The following is a 14905-nucleotide window of genomic DNA, read 5'->3' as shown; positions in this document are numbered from 1 at the left end:
CAGAAGAAACCCGAAACTCGTGTGAAATGGCCCATTGGGCTAAAGCCTGCAAGAATGGAGCCCATGTGGGTCGACCACCATGGTGGGCGCCCCACATGGCTGACCCACATGAGTTGGGTGCCCCACCTAGATGATGTCATGGTGGTGACATCATATTGGTTAAAAGAAAAATAAAAAGAATAAAAAGAAAAGAAGGAAAGAAATAAAAGAGGAATGGTTGTTTGAAAGGGGTTTTCCAAAGAAGCAATGTGGAATGGGAATAGTATGTCTTGTTTGAGAAGAAATTAAGATTGGAATCAAATCCAATTTGGAAACAAGAAAGAAAGAAAGCAAGAGGGGAAAATTGGAAACAAACCAAAGATGGGAGCTCTCACATTGGAAACTACTATTTCTCTCTTAACCCTAGCTTTTTTGTATAAAAATCAAAGCACACAACACAAAGGGGATAAAAAAAAATCCAACTTTGTCCTTTTTCTCTCTCCTCCCAAGAAAAAAAAAAGAAAAAGAGAAAAAAAAACCTCCTCTCTCTTGAAGTGTGTTCATCTCTCTCTCAAGGGTTCTTCACAAAAGGGATTCTTGAATTCCCTTTTCTTCTTCAACAAATCACACATTAAGAATCTTTGGGGTGTTCTTTGGGTCTTCTTCATCATACCAAAGGGTTGAACAAAGCGAATATCTTGGATTACCAACCCAAGAGACACGGATCTCGATAGACGATAAGAATTTTCCTTCTTTGCGAATTAGAAAAGCATGATAGAGTTTTATTTTTTTGAAACATCAAATCTATTAGTTTTCTTTTAAAATTCCAGTATGTTATAACATAGATTATAAGCTTTTAAAATCTAAAACTTCGCCCAAAAATTAATTTTTCTCCACATAAATTTTGAATTTCTTTCTTTTCTTTTCAATATGGATTTAAATGGAATTTTCAAAGCAAGTGTTTGAAAAAAAGATCTTTTCCAAAAAATGAATTTTTTTTAGGGTTCTAAAAGTTATAAAACTACTGGAAATTATGATCTTTGACCATGGTTTGACCGCATCGGTTTCCGTTCTATTTTTCGAATGATAACTCGGCAAAGGGTTATTTCTTGAAGAATAAAATGGAAAATGGGTCAAATCAAATCCCAATTTCATGAAAATTTGGTTCCAAACTGATTTTTGGATTTTCAGTTCACCATAAATTTTTTGGAATTGTTTGATATTTTTTAATCTGGTTTTAATTTATTTTAATTGTGGGTTATTTTTAATAAATATCAAACGATTTTAAAAGTTGATGAAACTTTCCAGAACTCATGTTTAATTATTAATTGAAGTTTTTATAGAATAAAATTTAAATTTTTTTTTCTTTACTGTTTTCTAATTGATTATTCGATTTACATGCCGTAGTTCTTTTTCGTATTAAATTAGTGAATTTGCAAAAAATCTATTTTACAAACCAGTAACTTAGGTTACTAGATTGTTAGAGAAAAATTTCAATTGGTTTTGCAAAGTTTTAATGTGGTTTTGTAATTTATTTTAATAAACGGGTTTCAATTCCTAGGAAACAAATTTCCCTTTTCTATTTAAAAATCAATTTTATGGAGGAAATTTAATTTTTAAGTTTTGAAATTTATATAGAAAATTTTATAATCTATTATATATCTACTGAAATTTTTTCATTTGATTTTAGGATACCATTTAGTCTACCTTTTAATTAATTCATTGATTTTATCCGAATTATGTGAGACTTTTAATTTGCATCAAATCTTAATAAAAACCTTTGAAATTTTTACAGTAGTCTAATACCATGATTATATCTATACTTTAAAAGTGTTACTTGATTTGAGATTCATATGCTATGAGTTGGTTTGTTAGTTTGCAATCTGAACTAAATTTTGGAAATTCAGAAATTGATAGTAAACTTGTTCAAAATTCATGAAACTCTTCCAGTGTCTAAACTCATTCATATCTTGTTACGGGAAACATTTCAATGAATTTGGAGTTCGATTACTTAGGGCTACTGTGTAATCCTAGCAATCTGGTCTTAATGATATTAAATCACAATTTAATAGCATATTAACACAAAAATCAGTAAAAATCTTCAAACAACCCTAACTTTTCATCATGAATTCAATCCCTAACTTGTTTGAAACAGAAACCTTAGGGTTCATAGATCTCCCATGTAAATTTGCTATACCGCGATAGTCTAACTGCCAAGATCGCAACCACAATCATATACTAATTGCGATTAATCCTGCATAATTGGAGTGCATACGTAAATTATAGTATGATATTGGCTCTGAGTTCTACTGTCCACGAAAATCCTAAGAAATATGCCAGGCAATAAGATACTATAACTTACGTGCTAAATTATACAAGGGTTGAAAGCACGATTCCCATCCATGGTTGTGATTCGAGGCCGAAATTGGCAAACCATAGAACCTTTGGTATCCCATAGATATTTAGGAATCGAAAATCCTTGAAAATGAAAAATCAGTCAATCTAAAAATCATCAATATCAACAAATTGAATTAACTTAATCAAAGTCTTAGGAGCCGTTGGATTGCAGCCTCCTATTGTAGGAACCTTTTAGGGCCCCTTAGGAACACTTACGTCACGTTGTGTCCTAGGTTTTAAGGAGTCCTAGAGTTAGGAGTCCAGCCTCATCACAGCCGTTTGCTATGGATAGTAACCGTGCATAGATCTAGTTACACTAGTCACCCAATTTTTTCCTAGGACAAACCTAGTTACCTAGGATATAGGTTAACCTGCATTAGTCTAAGGGACGTCTTGCACTTGGCTAGGACCATATAGCATCTTAGATGAAGTCTTAGGATAATAAAATCTTCAACTTGAACTAAATAATTTCTCTTAAAACTGTTGAAACAGTCAATCCAGTCTAGATCGGTATCCTAGATGAGTTAGGCATAATTAGCTTAGTTTAGGTGCACCGAACCACGATCGACTCTAATTCCAGTGAGGCTGGGATACGTAGGCAACTTGGATACTTGAGAGGCATACCAAGCCCGAGTCGGCTCCACACACAAATGGTGGGGTTTTGTATATTAGTTTTATCTAAATTCTTAATTAAAATATGTAGGATTTCCCTCAAATTAGCATTTTAGGAGAATATTTACTTAGATTGAATTTAAACAAATTAAGAAAACCAAGATACACATTAGGGAATACATTGAAATTAGATTTTAGGATGCATGTCACGTAGTTCGCACATTAATATAGAGTTAAATGAGCCATTTAAAAGAAATTCAAAAGAGTTAACTTTTAGAATTGAAGACCGATTATCACGTAGTTCGCAGGAATGATGCATGTGGTGGTAAATCCCCATACCTTCCATTCTCGTAACCAGGTAACGAGTTTAGATTTCTGGTCAATTATGAGTGCTAGATCCCTCATTTAGGTGGCGACTCTGTCACTCTCTTTTGCGTGAAATTCAGATTGGCTTAGTGATCCCAAGTTCACGAAAAAAGATGAATTAAATCACACCTTGCTAGGCTCTGCGGCTTACCCCTGCCCTTATGGGTACTGGGTTGCACGTTTGTTTGCACCCTATGGCTTGGTTGCTGGCTGCTTGGTTGCGTAATTAAAATTATTAATAAAAAACACACGCCAATTGCGTGGGTACGAGATACCAAGAGAGAGGGAGGCGGGTCGCGTTGACCCTCTCGCGGCATCGGGTCCCACAAAGGTATATGCTTAACAGTCATTATACCTATTTTTCTTTAAGCATATTCTTTGCAGTTTCATGGGCCATAGGAGTGCTTTACAGTAACTCACCTTATCTATGCACATCCTCAAACATAGATGTTCCTTATATTGTCATTCCATATGTCTATGTTTGATTGCTCTTATCATGTGTGTTTTCACTTTAGACATCTCATACACATGATAAGTTCTTCGGGAGAGTAATCAGGGTATTATACCTTGAGCATTAATTGTTAAATCTCTTCAATTTTTGGTTCATGTAAATTGAACGTCATCTTGTTCTATCATATGTATACATGACCTCTCCTTGCCATGGATGAGTCTTGGACTTAAATTTTCTATTCTTATATCCATGCGCATTTTTGTATCAGACTATTTTCCTCACTTTCATATCTTTTGTCTGATATTCCTCCATTCCCATTCTAAAAATGTAAAAGTCTTTTGAATGGATCAATAATAAATGGTTAAAGGTGTTAGCCCAAATCAATTGTCCTATGTGCCTTACACTACTACATTCAGTATTCTTGCACATAGTCAGGGGAAGCTCTTGCATTCTAGGGATAAGCGACTTGCAAACTTGAGAGTTATATTATAGTTCAGAGTATATTCATACTCTGGAAGAGACTTGTCTGCATTTTGTCAATACAACCATAATTTTAATGTAGTCCAAGAGCCAAATAAATCACTTTCTTAACCACAGTTCATTATCATGCCCTATTACATAGATTTCACCTAGGGCCAATGACAAATAAAAAGGGGGAGAGCAAAATGGTTTCTTATTCATGTTTATATAGACCATTGTGATGTGGTCACATGGTTTATTGCCCCCATAATTGTGCTAAAATTAAAAATCTTTTGATAAAAATAATAATAAAAAAAAACTGCTTATCATGCTCTTTGCTTTGTTTTCTATTTTGATAAGCATCATATGAGCTTCATTGACACATCATATACACTATGAATAATTCTTATGAGTTATTCTTTATCTTGACACCCCACTTGCACTTTCACTTGCATATCCCTACCTTTTTGCTGTTGCTAAAAGGGGGAGATTTTTGAAAATTGATTAGGTAGTCCATATTTTGTATGCACCACATGCTTTACATTCATTTATTACTCTTGTACATATAGTGATGGGAGCATTGCTTAATTGTTTATTGTATTTAATGCTTATTCATCTATTTGTTTAATATCTCTTGCCTCCCTAATCAATTTGTTTGCCATCATAAAAAATGGAGAGATTGTAAGCCCAAGGGTTCTCATGGGTTAATCATTCACCTTACTTTCTTGTTTTGATTCTAGGAAACTAAATTGATTAGCATTTATGGACTGAAGTGTTACTTTGAGGTGTTGTGTTGTATATAAAAATTTCATGTCATAATCGCCATTACACAACTCTTCACAACACATGGCTTGTGGATCAAGAGACAAAGGAACAAAGAGCTTGCACCTACATTAGAGTCATCACCATTTGGAGATGATCAAGTCAAGGAGCTCAACATGAAGATCCCACAAGTTCCCCAGCAAGTGTCAAGAAGGAAGCTTGGAGTTGAACATGCCATGGCGACACCTCATGTACCTTTAAACTTGCATTGAAGATTGGAGGACAAGTCAGAAGAGCCAAATAAGGTCAAGAAGTTCACTCACAAGCTGAAGAAGTCCTAGAAAGTGCAAAGGAGCCGACACATTCCAAGAAGACTCATGGTATTCATTTTTAGAATGTATTTGGAGTCCTCTTGATTTTATGTTTAAATGCAATTTCAAAAGGTTTTCAAATGGTTTTCATACTGAACTTTTTACATCTTTGAAAACCATACACATACCCAAAAATGTGTTTTGAAAACCTAGGACTTAAGCCCAAAGACCATGGCCCAAAGCCCCTGAACTTTAAAGTTAAAAATGGAATTTTAAACAGGGCCGGTCGACCGCGGGATGAAACTTGGAATTCAAGGACATCTCGAAAATTATTGGGCTGGTCGACCAGGTCGAGCCGATCGACCGCGGAATGGGATCTGTTTAAACAGAACCATTCTTCATGGGTTTGGGCGGGCGACTGCCGTGGGTCGGTAGACCGAGATAGCTTTTTGAGCTGAATTTTTGTGCGAACAGGTAGCCTCGCTGGACGACCGCCATGGGCCGGTCGACCTCGACGGTAAGGAATTTGAAAATATAAAAGGGCGCCCGATAGGGGCGGGCGAGCACTGTAGCCTGGTCGACCGCCGCGGTCGAGCTAACTAGCCGTTGGGGCATTTTCTGCTTGACTTTTTTAAGCCAGTTATTTACAGTTTTACCCCAAACGGTCATATTTTCAAATACACTAAAATCCAAGGAGTGACTTGGTTTAGCAACCTAGAGGGGGGTGAATAGGATGTTTATAAAACTTTTGCCTTTTGAAAACTTTTTCTAAAATTTCACCCAAGACTAATCCCTTGTTTAATTAAGTTTGAAATATTTAAACTTTAAACAATATTACAAATTAATATTAGTTCAAAAACCCTTGTTAACTACTCACTCAATTCCAAATATGTAAAAATGCAAGCACAAATAAATAAGAGAGTGAGAGGGAGAGAGAGATAGAGAAATACCAACACAAGTGACATAAAGATTTATAGTGGTTCGGCAAACGGCCTACTCCACTCTGCTCAAGGTCACACTTGAGGATTTCCACTATTGAGACATCCACGACGCCCGGCTCCGAGGCTTTTACACTCTAAGGGAATTAAATAAGGATGCCCTTCCACCTTTACAATGACTCTCCTTCTCCGCCGAGTTCTAAGCGCTTTCTCCCAAGGGAATTAAAAACGGATGCCCTTGCCACCGATCAAATGAAGAAGAAGAAGAAGAAGAAGTATTAGCCTCTTACTAGGCTTGATTACAAGTTGTAGCTCACACACTTTCTCTCAAGAATAATTTGCAAATGAAAACCTAAACCAATCTCAAATGATTTTCTCAAAATCAAGGCACAATGAGTTTGGTGAGAGTTTTTACCCAAAAATGATTCACAAATGATTTTCTAGGGTTTGTTAGAGTTGGACAATGTTCCTCCCATGTTTTAGACCCATTAGATGGGTATATATGGTGTCCCAACTCAATATGACCGTTTCAGGGGCAAAACGGTTATTTTCGGGTCAAACAGTCAACTAGCCGTTGGACCGCAACGGCTATATTTTTTTGAACAAAAACACTTCTCGGAGTTCCGAGCAAATTCTCGGAGTTCCGAACAAATTCAAGGAGTTCCGAGAATTCAAACAGAGCTTTTAATTTTAGAACCTGGATCATTTCTCGGAGTTCCGAGACTGGATTTTCAGCAAACAGTATCTCATTTGAAAAATTCATATCTCCTTCGTTTCACATCAGATTTCGATGTTCTTATACTCTACGGATATGAGAAAAATGAGAGCTATTTGCTAAAAATATTTTCAAAAATATTTGAAAATGTTTTAAATAAGTTTTGATAGGATTTAGTTGCTGGTCCAGGTTGTTGCTTCGGAACTCTGTTTTGTTCATTCTTGTGCTGAATGTCATATGGGTCCCAACATGTTGGTACACCACCATGGCCATTCACTTATCTATTTAAGTCCTTAAAGGGTGTGTTAGTTTCTTTGAAAAATATATTTTTAGGAGTTTTAAGATGTGCCTTGATAAGAGAAAACACAAGAGAGAAAGGTGATACATACTACCATTCTAAGTACTCTCTTGTTCTCTTGAGCCAATCTTCATTTGATCTTCAATGGTGTGCTTGGCTTGCTTTGGGATCTTCAAGGTTGAGCTTCTTTGCTTGACACCTTCCAAGGATGATGCCACCATTTGGTTCAAGCTCCTTTGAAAGTTGTTGATCCACAAGCTTTGGCTTTCATTGATCTTCCTTTGTTTGTTCAATGCTTTGAGATGGTTGTGTGGAACTTCTCCTTGGTTGATCCTCCAAGGTAAAGTTTGTCCAAGTACGCTCTAGCTCCTTTGTTCTTTGTTTGGTTCATCTTCAAGCTTAGGCCATCTGTGTGTGTGCTAGGATGGATTGACCTGTGAATTACCTGTCTATAGCACAACACTCAAGGCAAACAATTAGTCCATAAATGACTAATCAATTTGCGTTTGTTAATAATCAAAACAAGGTGATTGAGTGAACCCATGAGGAACCCTTAGGCTAACAATCTCCCCCTTTTTTATGATGACAAACCAAATTGATTAGAGAGGTGGGAGAATCCTCTTATGAGGATTAGATAAGCAAGATGCGTGCTACTACCCCCTCTCAACATATGCATAAGTTATATTTAACAAATTATTATACAAGAATGCATATGATTGTGGATCTAATCAATTACACAAATTCTCCCCCTTTTGGCATTAGCAAAAAGGAAGGATTAAACATTTAAGCACAATTACATAAAGCATCAAAGATATTCAATGAGAATATGATGCTTCCCTAACTTCTTATCATGAGTTACCAATTAAAATCAAAGTATAATCCAAAGTATATATGGCATGATAAGAGACAATCAGCATAGGAAATGAATAATTACAAAACAAATCAAGCCTATGTTGGCAAAAGACTTTGGATTTTCAAAAGATAATCATTTGAAGCACAAAATATGGATACATGGCATTCAAGCAAGACAAGTATATTGTATCCAAACAAATTTTCATATGATATAAAATTAAAGCACATCCCCTAATCTAAGATAAACACAATACAGATCATGTTCGGGGTTTTGGAACCCAAACCATCTTGGTTCCAAGCAAGTTTGTCCTAGGTGATATGTCATTTTTAACTCAAACAAACTTACTACTTTGTACAAGTTTAAATGTACATTTAAACTTGTAATGTCCAATTCTACCACAATAGTCACAAGATGCATAAGAGTAGGTAGATGGACGGGATGAACATGATGAATTACAAGAGTGATCATGATGGGAATTGAATTTTACATTCTCTTGTAACTTATGATTTTCCAACCTTAATGTTTCATTCTTGATTATCAAATCATTGATTTTCATTTTCTAGTTGATTGATTCAAGAGATGGAAATATTTTTATCATTTCTTCTTCTTCTTTAAGGAGTTGGTTTTCTTTTCTTAGTAATAGTTTCACTTAATTCAATAAAATCATTTTTAAGCATTTCATTTTCTTCACTAAGATGTGCATGATCTTTTTCTACTTCCCTAAACTCCTTATTAATACTAGCTAAATTGTTTTTTAAGTTTGAATTCTTAGCTAGTTGATCCTCAAGATTCTTATTCAAATCTTGAAAAGCACAATGTAGTTCTTCAAATATGAAATCAATATTTTTCAATGCATTTTCATTAGAGTTCTTAATTATTCCATTTAAGCATAGGATTTCACTTTGACTAGATTTTTCAAGTTTGTTTAAAATCTCTTTAGCATTAGTACATGAGGATACCTTCTCATAAATGTGTGGTGGTAATGCACAACATGTTGCAATTAGGGCTTTTGTATTTAGTAAAGATAATTTTTTATTATATTCATTTAATCCTTTAGATTTAGCATTTAAAATAAATCCATTTTCAATTATCTTTACCATATCTTTATCTAGACCTTTTAAGTATGTCTTCATATGGATCAACCATGATCCATAATCCGAACCATCCAAAATAGGTAGTCTAGATCCCATCTTTTAAGTTGCCAAAAAATTTGATCATTTAACTCTTAACCGGTTAGGGTCTTAATCAAGAGCCCAAGCTCTGATACCAATTGAAATCCAATGAGTGACTTGGTTTGGCAACCTAGAGGGGGGGTGAATAGAATGTTTATAAAACTTTTGCATTTTGAAAACTTTTTCTAAAATTTCACCCAAGACTTATCCCTTGTTTAATTAAGTTTGAAATATTTGAACTTTAAACAATATTACAAATTAATATTAGTTCAAAAACCCTTGTTGATTAGCAAACTTAATTAGGTGATTTATAGCTTAGTTAGCAAGGTACAAATATTCAATCAAAACCAAAATGCTAACTACCCACTCAATTCCAAATATGTAAAAATGCAAGCACAAATAAATAAGAGAGTGAGAGGGAGAGAGCGATAGAGAAATACCAACACAAGTGACACAAATATTTATAGTGGTTTAGCAAACGGCCTACTCCACTCTACTCAAGGTCGCACTTGAGGATTTCACTATTGAGACCTCCACGACGCCCGGCTCTGAGGCTTTTGCATTCCAAGGGAATTAAATAAGGATGCCCTTCCACCTTTACAATGACTCTCCTTCTCCGCCGAGTTCTAAGCGCTTTCTCCCAAGGGAATTAAAAACGGATGCCCTTACCACCGATCAAATGAAGAAGAAGAAGAAGTATTAGCCTCTTACTAGGCTTGATTACAATTTGTAGCTCACACACTTTCTTTCAAGAATAATTTGCAAATGAAAGCCTAAACCAATCTCAAATGATTTTCTCAAAATCAAGGCACAATGAGTTTGGTCAGAGTTTTTACCCAAAAATGATTCACAAATGATTTTCTAGGGTTTGTTAGAGTTGGACAATGTTCCTCCCATGTTTTAGACCCATTAGATGGGTATATATGGTGTCTCAACTCAATATGACCGTTTCAGGGGCAAAACGGTTATTTTCGGGTCAAAAAGTCAACCGTTGGACCACAAGGCTATATTTTTTTGAATAAAAACACTTATCGGAGTTTCGAGAATTCAAACAGAGCTTTTAATTTTAGAACCTGGATCATTTCTCGGAGTTCTGAGCTCGGAGCTCCGAGAATAATTCTCGGAGTTCCGAGACTGGATTTCCAGCAAACAGTGTCTCATTTAAAAAATTCATATCTCCTTCGTTTCGCATCGGGTTTCGATGTTCTTATACTCTACGGATATGAGAAAAATGAGCTATCTGTTAAAAATAGTTTCAAAAATATTTGAAAATATTTTAAATAAGTTTTGATAGGATTTAGTTGCTGGTCCAGGTTGTTTCTTCGGAACTCTGTTTTGTTCATTCTTGTGCTGAATGCCATATGGGTCCCAATATGTTGGTACACCACCATGGCAATTCACTTATCTATTTAAGTCCTTAAAGGGTGTGTTAGTCTCTTTGAAAAATATATTTTTAGGGGTTTTAAGATGTGCCTTGATAAGAGAAAACACAAGAGAGAAAGGTGATACATACTACCATTCTAAGTACTCTCTTGTTCTCTTGAGCCAATCTTCATTTGATCTTCAATGGTGTGCTTGGCTTGCTTTGGGATCTTCAAGGTTGAGCTTCTTTGCTTGATACCTTCCAAGGATGATGCCACCATTTGGTTCAAGCTCCTTTGAAAGTTGTTGATCCACAAGCTTTGGCCTTCATTGATCTTCCTTTGTTTGTTCAATGCTCTGAGATGGTTATGTGGAACTTCTCCTTGGTTGATCCTCCAAGGTATGGTTTGTCCAAGTATGCTCTAGCTCCTTTGTCCTTTGTTTGGTTCATCTTCAAGCTTAGGCCATCTGTGTGTGTGCTAGCATGGATTGACCTGTTAATTACCTGTCTATAGCACAACACTCAAGGCAAACAATTAGTCCATAAATGACTAATCAATTTGCGTTTGTTAATCATCAAAACAAGGTGATTGAGTGAACCCATGGGGAACCCTTGGGCTAACATACACTATGTATGCATGGATTAAAACCTATCTCTACAAGCTTTTGAGCATTTGAGAAAGATCAAATCCCATTTTCTCTGAGCATCAAGTTTTTAATCAAAAGCTAAAAACCTCTTTGATCTTCCATTTCTACATCTTATTTAGAGGCATTCCATAGGGCTTTACATTTGTATTTTCTTGGAGTGATTGTGAGCTTATAAAGTTGTAATCCGCCTATTAAGAGGCATGAGAGTTTTTATTTTATTTTGTTCTTCATGAGGGTCTTCTCTTCGGCCCGTTAAGAGTTGTGAAGACGAGGGCTTTCTCTTCGGCCCGTTAAGAATTGAGAAGACATGGCAAGGGTCTCCGATTCGGCCCGTCAAGAAAGGTGAATCAGGTAGAGGGTGTGTCCCCTCTCAAGGCTTCGTGCAAAAAGGGTTTGTTCCCTTTGGAGATGGAGGGGTCAGGTGTACGGCTTCAACATTTTAGTGAATATCCCAAGGAGGTAAACTTAGAAGAGTGGAGTAGGTCTTGTGATAGACCGAACCACTATAAATCTTGTGCCTTGTAGATGTTTGTTCTTCTCTCTCTCTCTCTTGCACGTGTGGTGATTGGTAAACTCTAACCCTAGCTTATATTCATGCTTTTAATTGAACAAGGGTTAGTAAATGCACTTGATTGAAATGTTTAAACCCTAATTGTATTATAATGTCTATTTGAACAAGGGTTAGCAAATGTGCATGATTAGAATGTCTAAACCTTAGCTTTTATTAACACACCTATTTGAACAAGGGTTAGACTAATTAGTGCTTAATTAAATGGTTTAATTTTTAATCTCCCACCTAATTAAGCATAAAATTTCTAATTGTCCAATTCACCCCTCCTCTTGGGTGGTCACACTTGTATTTCAGTTGCCTCAAGGGACTCACACCCCTAAGTATGTAACATATATAATTATCTAGGGAGATCACATATAAATATATACCTATTCATGTTTGAGATGTTGGCACAAGGCCACATGGTTATGTATTTTAATTATGATGATGATACCATCCCTTAAGAGGGCATAAGCACCGATTGAGTGGCTTTTAACTTAAGGTTTGACATTTCATAAATATAGATACTAACAAACAATGGGTGATAACTATAGAATATATATAAATCAATTTGAGCTCAATTCTATAGGACTAGGACATAGTAAGAATGGTAAATAAAGTACCATGTCTTAGAGAGACAACCATGGCTCATGAAGGTGAGAGTATACCTCATGAGAAAGACATGATCCATATCAAACACATCCATGGATAGTCTACCATGTTTGACATAAGAACATGACAAATGAAGTACATGGTCCAAACATCTACATCTACATCCACAACCACTTATGTAATGACAAGGCATTAAGCACAAAGTACATAATCCCATGAAAAACCAAAGTGTATGCGAGACAAGTGTTCCCATCACAAAGTATAGTGTACTAACCACCATAGTGTGTAGATGCCCAAATAAAGTACTATTTCAAATGAAATTTTCAATTTTTACTCAAGTGAGTTTTACATATTGAATTTAGACTCAGTGTCAAGTTTCCCTACATAATGTAATATTATATGACTTTAAGGGAAGAATCCAAGGACTCTAAGGATGTACCTATCAAGTGATAACACCTTGGACACATGTATTCCAAAGAGAACGACCATGACTAAATATATATAATATCATCTAACTTTCAAGGTTCATACTAGTCATGAGAGTATATCCAATTAAAGCTTTCGGAAATACAAATGCTTTAAACCTATCAAAGATTTCTTATTACTTTTAATGATAACTATTAAGCACATAATAAGAAAGTCTTGTGTGGGGATTGGAAGGACAACTAGGTGCTAAGCAATATGTAACTATATTTACTCACTTAGAGCATAAAAGATGTCTAAGAGGTGATCATTTTCCTAGACATGACATTTAATTTCTTAGTTTTGTTAAAAATGATATATAAATCACTTTAAATACCAAATAATCTAGCAAACTAGAGTTCAAATATGAAAGATATACACTTATGAGTTTAACTTGAACTCATGGGCTTAACTTGAACTCATGGGCAAAGAAGAGGTTGATATTCATGTAAGATCAATCATGGTTTTCACATTAAGTATTCTATTGTGGCTTGTCATGTGGATGAGTACTAAGTGCAATAAGATTTAAGTCATAGTGTGTGCACTTAGCATAATACATATAGATATATAAGAATCAAACAAGATAGGTTTATTGTATCTATAATTTGTTTCTTCTCAAAGGATGTGAACATGAAGCACATATGGCTAGATGCAAGGAGATTAATCTACTTTAGGAATACAACATCTAGCATCCAAAATTATAAAAGATTTATCAATTTTGCAATAATATAAACTAGATATTAGCATAGAATATCTAGGGAACCTTTTCCAATAGATATGACAATTAAGCATAAGGATATAGATCCATGATTTTCAAGCAAATAAGTACATGGTATCTATTCTATCAAAATCTCTAAAAGATATTTATATTTTAAGCTCAGAGTATCAAAGTCTTATTGTAAAACAAATTTAAGCACATAGACTTTGAATTCCAAAAAGAGATTTATCATTAAAGCACAAGCATGAATAGATACATGGAATCAAAACAAGAATAAGCAAATGGTATTTATGCAAGAAAATTTTTAAATGATTTTTAATTAAGCACATCCCCTAAATCTACTAAGTACATGAAATGACTGAAGTAGGAGGTTTAGGAACCCAAACCATTTTGGGTCCAACCAATTTTATTCTATGTGATATGTCTTTTATTTTCCATACAAATTTGGTTGATTTTACAAATCGAAACATGCATTTAGGCTTGTAATGTCCAAGTCTTCCACAATAATCACAACAAATAGAAGCATGTCTAGATGGACTAGATGAACAACAAGAATGTTTATAATCACACACATGTTTAGCACATTTTTCTTGTAGGGTCTTATATTCCAACTCAAGTTTTTATTTTTCTAATTTCATCTTCTCAAGTTTATCTTCCAAGCGATCAATTTCATGAGATGAATTTGCTCTTAATTCCTCTTCATCTTCCTTCAAATAATTAAAATTTTCAATAAGCTTTATATTTTCATTTTCCAAATCTTTACATCTTTGAATTAAGTCAACATTTTTGTTTATCAAAATTTTGTTGAGTTGACCTAATTTTTCATTTTTGAAAACGGTTTTATCAACTTCCATTTTTTAATTTTAAATTTGATTTTGCAAATCAGAAATTGACTTTTGGAAATTATTTTCATTTGCAAATGAGTTTTGAGAAACTTTGTTTTGTCCACAAATAACATTTTCATCAATAGATGCACTAGGACAAACATTTTTCTCATAGATGTTCTCAAGTGTAGTCCAAATTTCTTTTGCATTAATACATGAAGATATTTTTACAAAGATATTTTTAGAAATTCCACAACACAATGCAATCATAACTTTAGAATTCAAAGAAAATATTTTCAAAGCAAGCTTGTTGCATTTTTTAGGAAAGGCGAAGTCTTCTTTAATTATATGCATTATTTCACAATCTAGGGATTTGAGAAATAATAACATTTTAACTTTCCATGATCCATAGCTTG

This window comes from Tasmannia lanceolata, unplaced genomic scaffold, assembly GCF_043159265.1.
Source record: "Tasmannia lanceolata isolate RefF3 unplaced genomic scaffold, GAP_Taslan_0.1 ptg000003l, whole genome shotgun sequence".
Classification (NCBI taxonomy): Eukaryota; Viridiplantae; Streptophyta; class Magnoliopsida; order Canellales; family Winteraceae; genus Tasmannia; species Tasmannia lanceolata.
Note: the sequence above shows the minus strand (reverse complement) of the source record.